Raw genomic sequence first — 11,425 nt, 5'->3', positions numbered from 1 at the left:
AAGCGACTAGATGGCACATAACAACAACAACATGGCCATGCAAATTACCTTAAGCTGTTTACTGGGAAGAGACATGCATCTTTTCTGAACTAGTATTTGTCTTTTTAAACTGCATTTTTCTCAGCAAATGTAAACTGTACTTCAAGTTCTCAGTTTACTACTAAATGTATATACACTATTCCTTTGAATGTAACTTTGAACTAGCAACAGTAATATGTTAAGTAGATTAATACCTAACCTAAGTATAAAACCAATAACCATCCTTAGAAGGAAAGACAGTTATTGAGAGAATTTGCTCTGCTCTCTCAGATCTGCAATAAAGTGCTTTGGATATTAAAAAAAAAAAAGAGCTAGTTGGTGTAAGAACCAGTACTAGATCCAGAGTCTCCTGATTACAAAACCTGAGCAGATGAGGGGATTGAAAGAGGAGACTTTTTTCTACTGACCAGCTAGTAGCTGTCTGGACTTGGGCCAGCCACATTAGACTCTCAGTGCCCCCGGCTATATAATAATAAAGTTGTAGATTATCTACAATATTCCTAATTTTACAATTCTTTTTTTTTAATTTTATTATTTTTGTGTGCATGTACCGTCAAATCAGATCTGACTGGTACAGGAGGAGATTGTCCCTCCTTACCCAGCAGAGCATCTGGTGGATTCGAACCGTTTGCCTCTGGGATTGTAGTTGCAGCTCCTTGCCACTAGGCCACCAGAGCTCTCCTAATTTTACAATTCTAAGATTAGTTTCCTTAAGAGAGGCAGTGTGAAAAACTGTTAGAAAGACCATCTTGCTTAGAGCCATGATTTTCCGATCTTTTCCTTCTTTTCTTAATACCCTCCTGCTTCTTTCTGTTTGTCCAGATAAAAGTAAGTTTTTCTTAAAATGTCTCTTTCTCTCTTCCAAATTAATTTCCTTATCCTTCTTTCGGTGCTTTCAGCATTCCCTTTAACATTTCACTCCTGTAGGCCCCATGTTTAGGGTTTATTTCCAGAAGTATATTTGTCCCCTATAACCTTGTTAAAGCTCTTGAATTAGAAAACCCTCTTAAATCTCTTCAGCAGCAGAAGCATTGGCTCTCGAAGGACTCATTGTAAGACTTTCATGTCACTTCCACATCATCTTCCATGACCTCATTATCCAGTTGTACGTTACCAGTTGTATAAACCATGGAGAGTTGGGAATTTGAGGCATATCAAGTTCAAGTGTAAGGAAATCAGGTCCATTCTCAAATTAGACTTCTTTCTATACTCTGTTCATATCACTTCCCACCATCATTTTCTCAATATTTTTCTTAACATTGTGGTAGGATTGTGACAAAGTTTCTGACAAATGCCACCCTGAGCCTCAGTATCATGGGTGAGTTAGGGGGGAAAAACCCCAAGCATTTCATCCAGCAACAATAGTGTGAATGCAGCAATTACTCCCTTCTCCTTTGCCTGCAGTGTCTGTGATGGGTGGAAGAAACTTAAAATACAATGCTTGCTGCCAAGGATTTAACTTATACTCAGTAGCAGCTGGTGAGTGAGCTATGGGTCAGTTCTGATTTGACAGCACACGACAACTACCACAACAGTAAGCCAGGAGTTTTAAGTATTCAGGAGTAACAATACTTGCTTTGGAAAATTATTCTTACTATATATACTAACAGGTAAGCAATACTCACGAAACAACTATTTACTATCTCAAGTAACTACTGTTTCATTTTTATGTTTGAATACCATGGTACTGGCAAGCTTGATTCACATTTTGCCCTGCAGTGTTTGTTGAAAAGTTTTCTGTGTGGTGGACAATTTTGGGCTTTAATTTTTAATTCCCTGTTGAATTTCTTCTAAGTGGGAGCATAAAGTGGTCTGTGGCTGCCTTAAAGCCAGAAACAATCTTCCCCTCCCCCCACATGCAATAAATGTACAAGAAGGGTTCTTTTTGCATAAGATGCTGTTTCTATCGACATTAAAAGCAAACTGCAGAGGACATTTACCAAAGTCAATTGAGAACTTGAGAAGTCCCGGAAATTCTGCTGCCTAATCTGTATTTCCTCCTCATCCTAAAATGTTGGTGCTGGACGTGTGTCTGCAACATTTAAGTTACTAAAATGGACTAAGTCTGGTATTTAAAAATCCCTTCCATTAAACTCATATAATCACCAAAACTGTGTCCCTTATTTATATTTATTAATGCTTAGAGGCAGGGAGCGCAGTAGAGAAGATTCTGAAGTCACCTTCCAGGTATTGCAATGTGACCTTTTTGTAGGGAAGAAATGGCAGGGGTGGGTAGGAGGGGAAAGGAAGGTTACTACTGTGTGACAAGCAAGCAAGCCTTATACAAATCCCTATGAAGGAATTTTACATGGTTGTGCTCCAGTGAGAAAATCCTGTCACTTGCACTGAAATTCTAGCAAATGTTGGGGAGATTATTTCTGAGGAGTCAGGCAGATTCCACCTGAGAGTCACAATTGTGACCCAGGTCAGAGGCCATAGCTTAGTGAAAACTTCCCTGATGTTACCAAAGCCTTTTTGCTGTTGTTATGTGCTGTCGAGTCACCTGCAACTCATAACGCCCCTATGTACAACAGCCCTAAACCCTGCTCTATCCTGTGCCAATCTCACCATCTCCGACACATCTGCCCCCATTATTACCCCAGTCACTGAGTCAATCCATCTCATCAAGGGTCTTCCTCTCCTGCGTTGTCCCTCCACCCTCCCAAGAATGACATCCCTCTCCAAGGACTAGTCCCTCCTTGCAACATGTCCAAAGTATGTCAGACGGAGCTTCAGAATCCTTGCCTCCAAGGAGCAGCCTGGCTTCACCCTCTCCAAGACAAACCTGTTCATTTTCCTAGCAGTCCATGGTATGTTCAATACTTTTCTCCAACACCACAGCTCAAAGGCATCAATTCTCCTTCTATCATTCCTAGTCATCGTCCAGCTCTCCAAGGCATAGTAAGTGATTGCAAAGACCATGGCATGTAATCAGGCACATTTTAGTCTCCAAACTGACATCTTTTCTTTTTTTAATTTTTTTTATTTATTTAATTATTTTGTGTGTGTGTGTACCATCAAATCAGATCTGACTGGTACAGGAGGAGAGTGTTCCTCCTTCTCCAGCAGAGCATCTGGTGGATTTGAACCGTGCACCTCTGAGATTGCAGTACACCTTCTTGCCACTAGGCCACCAGAGCTCGCCAACTGACATCTTTTCACTTCAGCATTTTAGAGAGGTCTCTAACCATAGATTTTTCCCATCACAATATCTTTTAGTTTCCGGGCTGCTGGTGCCATGAGTGTTGACTGTGGATCCAAGCAAACTAAAGCTGTGAACAATCTCAATCTCTTCACCATCCATCATGATGCTGCCAGTCAGCCAAGTGGTAAGAATCTTTGTTTTCTTGATATTGAGTCTTAATCCATACTGCAGTCTCTGATCTTCCACAGCAAGTGCTTCAGGTCCTCTTTGATTTCAGCAAGCAAGGTTGTGTCAGTTGCATAATGCAGATTGTTGATGATTCTTTCTCCAATCCTGATGCCATTTCTCCTCAAATAGCCCAGCCTCCCGGATAACCTGTTCTGCATAAAGATTGAAAAGGTATGGAGGGAGACAGGATACAGCTCTGGTGTACATCCTTCCCAATTTTGAACCATGCAGTATTTCCTTGTTCTGTTCTGATGACTGCCTCCTGGTCCAAGCATAGGTTTCACATTAGCACAATCAAGTGTTCTGAGTCAAGTCCCATTCTTCTCAGAGTCAGCAACAGTTTGTTATGATCCACACAGTCAAATGCCTTTTCATAATTAATAAACAAAGATAGACATTCTTCTGGTACTCCTTGCTTTGAGCCAAGATCCATCTAAAATTAGCTACAACGAAAGCCTTAGATATACTTAATAGTTTAAAACAAAACATAAACCTAAACCCATCCAACTCATGTTAACTCCATATAGTCATGTCCACATCATATGCATAGTTTTCTTGGCTCTAATCTTTACAGAAGCAGATGATCAGTCTTTTTCATTAGTTTTTTCATCACCCAGTCTTCATCTACTGCTGGATTTCAATTTCTAAACTTTTGATGAGCAGCAAGTGAAGACCATTTGCATCACCATGGGTTCTTGGCACACTATATTCTAGTGATGTTATAGTAAGTATTTACAAATCTTTCTTTCCAGCTAAACTGTGGTTTGTTCTACTTATTTTATACTTATACTTCTTGATCATACTAGTTTTCTGTGTTACTTTGAGTAAAATACTCAAAACTTAGTTTCAGGTACCTTGTAGCTAAATGTATGTACAAATGTATTGTACATACAAACGCCTATTTTTTTCATAGATGTACAAGACCCCTTAAATGTTTCCTTTCCTTTCCTTATATTTCACCTAATACCTATTGCCTACTGAAAGAGAAGAACTTTTAATATTGTTGCATCCTTTTGACCTATAATATTCTGAATATCTTAAAATACACACCCACCCTGTTGTTGTTGTTATTGTGTACCATTCAGTTGGAACTGACCCATAGCAGACCTTCAAAGGCAATTAATTGCATGGGTGGAGATTGCTCAATTTTCTCCCTGAGAGCAACTGATGGATTCGAACTGTGTACCCCTTGCAATTGCAGCACAGCTTCTTTCCACTAGGCCACCAGAGCTCCCTAGAAGCAACACTAGCTATATATATAGCAAATATGTTTTCTTTAGAATGCATGCTTTAGTGCAAGTGGATTGAGGCTTAACTGGTGTCAGTATACCCACATTAAATTGGCTAATTCTAGATGATAGTAACGTGATGAGACATGGATTACTAGTGATCATTGTACTTCATCACTGAAGATATTTATGGAGATTAAATAATCAACTGTTCAAGAACCTATATCCGACATTATTTATATGTACAAGATTGCTTATTCATTCAACAGATAGTTTAGAATGTTAAGTATTTGTATATTATGAAGGTTTACAATAATAGGAAATTTATAATCCATGGTGGTTGTTTCCAGGTACTATCAAGACCACCTTGAGTTGTGACACTGAAGATTCTATGGACAAAGCATTGAGTTATTGTACCATAAAAAGAGGTGGTTAATGCTCAACTAGACTATCAGTTGAAATGTTTCAACAAACAGAAGTAGTTCTTGAACTTGCTCACTAACCTTGGCCAAAAATATGAAAGACAACTTCTTGACAAACCAATTGTACCAAGTCCATATTTATACTCATTTTTTAAAATGTCGAATCAACAGGATATCAAAATGATCAAGTAATATCATTATTACACTTCTGATTTCAGGAGTGGAAAACCTTTAAGTAGAGAAAAATTTACAACTAGGTAAGTGTTTTGAAAGGAACAAGAACTGATATTCTAGTTCTGATCCACATTCAAACTATTGATTCTTTGTCAACAGTTCTGAGAAAGATGGAAATTACAAGGACTTTTTTTGGTAAATCTGTTCAAATTATTTATTTTCTGTTTTGTTTTACTTCTCCATGATGATGCCATGCAGTCAGAACTTTCCACAAGTGTCCTAGTCAGTATCCTTTGTCTATGCAAGTATTTACCTTACCTAGAACTTTCTCTGTACCACTACTTAAATTTCTATTCATCCTCCTAAGACCAGTTTCCACATTTATATAATGAATAGGTTAGAATAAACTATTGTGAAGATTTTTTCTTAGCTCAAAAATATTGTTATTTTATCAGTCCTGCTAATGAGAAGATTAAGAAGCTCTAGTGGCCTAGGGCAAGGAGCTGCTCTTGTGGTAAGGAGCTGCTCTGCCAACTTGAAGGTATATGGTTCAAATCCACCAGCTGCTGCGCAAAGGAAGAATGGGCAATATCCTTTCATGTGATTTACTGCCTCTGAAAAACCTGTTGGAGAGTCACCTATTAGTTAATTCTGACTCAAAAGTACATAACAACAATGACAAAAGTGAAAGGGTAAAAGAGATCATGCTCTCTACATTTTTGCTTCTAAATTTGATTTTCTTTGCTTGATTATCATAACTGCGATTTACTCTTTTTAGTTTCCTGGTGTGGAGCTCCAAGTGGAAGAAGCTGGGATGTAGAGCTTGAATTGCATGAAAAGTGAAATGCTTTGAAAGGGCTTTGAAGTGTTGAGTAGTGCTATTGTATTAAGAACATTCTACCAAATGGAAGAAACCTGGAAACTGGACAAGCTGCGGATGTGCAGATGGTATTACTAACCATCAGTCAAATAAAGAACACAGGCTACGTGTGCAGATCGATATGTCATGAGTCTCTCTACACTGGGATGTACCAAGAAGTTGTCAACAGTTGTTATCTCTGTATGTATTGCCTCCAAGGAGTATAGTCAAATTACCCTTATTACACAGCCTAGAAGTTTCTGTTTAGCCTGTACTGACTAAAAGTCATTTAAAATACTCCCATGAGAGATTCAGAAATGCAAATTCACATAAAATGGTTGGAATTGACATAGAGTGGTTGGTTGGTGTGTAAGTGAGGTGGTGGAATAAGAAGGAATATTTCCTAGATTTATTGATTTATTCCCAATTATTCTAATATCAAATAGTTTACAAACTGTAATAACCCAGTGAACTCAATATCACCCTGCAAAAATTTACTATTAAAATGATGCCTCTTTCCCAGTCACACCAATGTTAAAGAAGAGCAGGATCCTTTAGGTAGATATCCAGGACCATGAGTTAGTCAGCCTTTGGGGGTATTACAGAGAGGTGTTATTTCCCAGAGATAAGGGAACAAAGGGGGTCTTAATATCCGGCCAAGCCAGGGCAGGAAATTGCCTACTTCCTGAGTCATTGTGGGAGAAGCCATGGGATGGGAGCCAGACATTGGCAGGAGAAGGAAAGCACGAGGGCTTCAGGACTTTTTCATGGGGCACATGGACTTTGTATCAGAATGTCAAGAACTTCATTGCATTTTTAACATACAAAGATACTTGGCAAAGCATTTGCACACTTAAGCATTCTTGTAAATGTCATGGATAGACATTCATTTTCGCAGATGGGCAGTAATTCTCAGATGTTAGTGCTCTTCATTCCTGAACCTCCCTCAGTCTGTGGTATGTGCCAATGTTTTAATTTTAAAGACTATCAATTACCCTGTTAATTTTAAATTCTACTATAAAAATGTAAAATGCCTGGATGACCTTATGTCCCTAGCCCTAATTACAGACATGTGTTTTTACAGACTTTCTATCCAACCTTAGTGACACTAACAAACTAGTTTGCAAAACACTTAACCTCTCAAGCTTTCTTTTCCTCATTTGTAAATCTGTGTGCTAAATTAGAAGATCTCAAATGTTTAGATTCCAAAGAAAGGTGGTAGAAACCTGATTAACTCTAGGGTGGGCCAATGGAAAAAGCAAACCTCTAGGTTCTTAGATATGAGTTTCAGCCTGTATCACTTTTGAATATCAGAAAATTGGAATTCAGAAAACTCCTTAACTTCCTCTAATTGATTTTCAAAATTTGAAACTAGGGTAATACTAAGTAATGACAGAAATAAATGGCAAAGCACATTAAAGTGTCTGACATGGAAGTATTTAATAGCTATTATCAGTAGCTGTTCCTGTTGTTGTTAGGTGCCATAGAGTTGAGTACAACTCATAGCAACACTATGAACAACAGAGCTAAATGCTGTCCAATCCTGTGCCATCCTTACAATCTCTGATACACTTGAGCCCAGTGGTGCAGTTACTATGTCAATCCACCTGGTTGAGGGTCTTCCTTTCTTTTACTGTCCCTCTACCTTCCCAAGCATGATGTCCATTTCCAATGAATAGCCTTTCTTAGCAAAGCGCCCAAAGTATGTAAGAAAAAGCTTTATCATCTTTGCCTTCAAGGAGCACTCTTGTTGCACCCTTTCCAAGACAAATCTGTTTGTTTTTCTGTCAGTACATGAGATAACACCACAATTCAAAAGCATTCGTTCCTCTTCTGTCATCCTTATTCCTTGTCCAGCTCTCTGATGCATAGCAAATAATGGGAAAGACCATGGCCTGAATCTAGCACGTCTTAGTCTTCAAACTCCACTATTTTGTAGAGGGCTCTGACAGCAGATTTGTGCAAAGCAATGCATCTTCTTATCTCGTGATTGTTTGTACCAAGAATGTTGATTTTGGATCCAAGTAAGACTAAATCATTTGACAGTTTCAATTCTTTCTTTACCTATCTTGATTTTGTCCATTGGCCCAGAGGTAAGGATGTTTGTTTTCTTGCTGTTAAGATGAAATCCAGATTAAAGGCAGCAGTCTTTGATCTTCTGCAACAAACATTTCAGGTCTTCTTCACTTTTACCAGGCTAGGTATGTCTGCTGCATAAAGCAGGTTGTTGATAAGTCTTCCTCTGATCCTTATGCCACAGTCTTCCATATAGATTTGGGCTTCATGAATTATTTGCTGAGTATACAGATTGAACCCATATGGAGAAAGGATACATCCTTGATTGACATTCTTCTTGAATTTAAACCATGCAGTGTTACATTGTTCCATTTAGACAATAGCTTCTTGGTCTACATATAGATTTTGTATGAGCACAATTAAGTGTTCTGGGATTCCTGCTCTTCTCAATGTTAGTCACAGTTTGTTGTGGATAGTCAAATGCACTTTGCAAAGACATAGTCAAATGTCCTTGCATAGTTAAGAAAATGGTTTTAAGACTATTATTTTACTATTTATTTTCTATTTTTCCTTTCTATTTTGGAATTTGGACACTATGTAAAAGCATTGGATTGTGTGGATCACAACAAACTGTGGCTGACTTTGACAGGAATGGGAAGCCCAGAACACATAATTGTGCTTATGCGAAACTTATAATTGGACCAAGAGGCAGTCGTCAGAATAGAGCAAGGAAACACTGCATGGTTCAAAATTGGAAAGGGTATGTGTCAAGGATGTGTCCCATCTCCATATATTTTCAATCTATATGCAGAACAGATTATCCAGGAGGCTAACCTCTAAGAGGAGAAGTGTGGAATCAGGATTAGAGGTAGACATATCAACAATCTGCATTATGTAGATGACAAAAAACCCTGCTTGCTGAAACTGAGAAGGACCTGAAGCACCTTGCTGTGGAAGGTCAAGGATTGCAGCCTTCAATATGGATTGAAGCTCAATGTCAAGAAAACAAAGATTCTAGTCACTGGACTGATTGGCAACATCATGATAGATGGTGAAAAGATTGAGATTGTTGACAGTTTTAGTTTGGCTCTACAATCAACACACTTGGTACCAGCAGCCATGAAATTAAAAGACAAATTGCATTGGAAAAGTCTGCTGTCAGAGACTTCTTCAAGGTACCGAGGAGCAGCGATGTCAGTCTGGAGACTAAGGTGCATCTGATACAGGCCATGGTCTTTGCCATTATTTGCTATGTTTCAGAGAGCTGGACAAGGACTAGGGATGCCTTTGAGCTATGGTGCTGGAGAAGAGTATTGAATATACCATAGACTGCTAAGAGAACAAATAAGTTCATCCTGGAAAGGGTGAAGCCAGGGTGCTCCTCGGAGGCAGGGATTCTGAAACTTAGTCTGACATACTTTGGACATGTTGTAAGCAGGGACCAGTCCTTGGAGAGGGCCATCATGCTTGGGAGGGTAGAGGGATGGCACAGGAGAGGAAAACCCTCAATGAGATGGATTGATTCCATCACTGGGGTAATGGGGATAGACGTGTTGGAGACAATGAGATTGGCAAGGGATAGAGCAGGGTTTAGGGCTGTTGTGCATAGGGTCACTATGAGTTGTAGGCAACTCAACTGCACACAACAACAACAACAACAACAATTTTGGGTTCTTTATCACTCTTTCCCTGACTTCTATTTTAGTAATCATTTTATATTCAATTTTATTATCTCTGTTATTTTTTATGTCTTTTTAATATAATTATTTTATCCTAAAAGTTACAAAATGTGTCTTAATTCATTATGATCGCTCTTTAATACATTTACCACTCTTTAAGCAATGCAATAATTTTAAGAAGAGTACATTTCCTTTACTATTCATGTTCCATTCTATTTTTATTATTGCTGTCATGTATTGTATAATTCCTATAATATATTGTTATTATAAATGACCAATGCTTTTTTATATTTATCTATGTATTTGTCCTCTGTAGAGCTATTAAAGGAATTCTGGTCACCTAGTGAGTAAGGAGTTGTACTGTCAACTCAAGAAAGATGGTTGAAATACACCAGCTACTCTGTGGGAGAAAGATGAGCATTCTCTTTCCATGCAATTTAGAGCTCCTGGAAATTTACTGGACTGTCACTTAGGAGTTGGTTTCACCTCAATGGTACATCAAGCAACAGAGCTGTTAAATAATTCTTTGTACTACTTTCAGAGATAATTTTCTTCCATCTGAGAAAAATTCTAAGTGTTTCTTTTAGTGAAGTATTATTGGTGTTATTTTATTGTCTTCTCAATGTTGTAATTCTGTTAGGAAGTCTATGAAGTATCTTATTGTTGTTCTCATGAAAGTAATGTATCTTTTATTCTCTGATTGTTTCCAGTAATTTCCCCTTTCCCTTTGGTTTTCAACAGTTTGACAAGGGGCACATAGCATGTGGTTTTATCTTTTATTAGTTATGCTTCCTTCAGTTAAGAATCAAATATGTTTTATTGAATTTAAGATGCTTTCCACAGTAAGCCTTCATAAAATTACTTAGAGAATACTTCTACTGAATGAATAATGCTTCTTGTCTGGTTATATTAGATAAATTCAATTCTTCTTACTTACTTTTCTACCTTTGACTTAACTATGGCTCCTACTCCACCGATATGCAGGAAAGATAAGTAGACATAGATGGAGGTAACCATAATTTGAGGAGAAGGAACTGGAGCTAGAGAAAAGATCAGTGGGAGGGTGATTGTGATGGCAACAGAAACAGGAAAATACTGCTGTTTAGCTACACTGTGGGTGACCCCTTAAGCTCAAGCAGAAGGGACCAGGACAGTTTGATTAAGGTTCAGACACCGGTTCTGGAAGGGAACAACAGGCTTCCTGGTTTCCCATTCAGGTACTTTGGGGGAACCCTGCAGTTTAGCTATACCACAGGAGACTCCTTAAGCTCAAGCAAAAAGGACTGGGATAGCTCAAGCGAGGTGGAGACACTGGCTCTGGAAGGGAACAATGGGCTTCCTGGGTTCTCATTAAGGTATATTGTGGGAAACACTCACTGTTGGGCCCTCGGCCCAAGAAGGGAACACAAATATATAGGACTTTCACAAAACAGCCATGTTCTGGGTCACTGCAGAGTTACAATGACCTAACACCTACTAAGAAGAGAGTCACATAATTTCAAGATAATAGTAGTCTGTCTCAGTCATCATGAAAAAAACAAAATAACACTTCTCCTAAAAATAAAAGTAGACCCAATGAATACACCAGATAGAACCAGAAGAAATATGTTCATGTGGATATTTGAACAGCCATA

This window comes from Elephantulus edwardii, unplaced genomic scaffold, assembly GCF_000299155.1.
Source record: "Elephantulus edwardii isolate Elephantulus edwardi_28Jun2011 unplaced genomic scaffold, EleEdw1.0 scaffold00057, whole genome shotgun sequence".
NCBI lineage: Eukaryota > Metazoa > Chordata > Mammalia > Macroscelidea > Macroscelididae > Elephantulus > Elephantulus edwardii.
Note: the sequence above shows the minus strand (reverse complement) of the source record.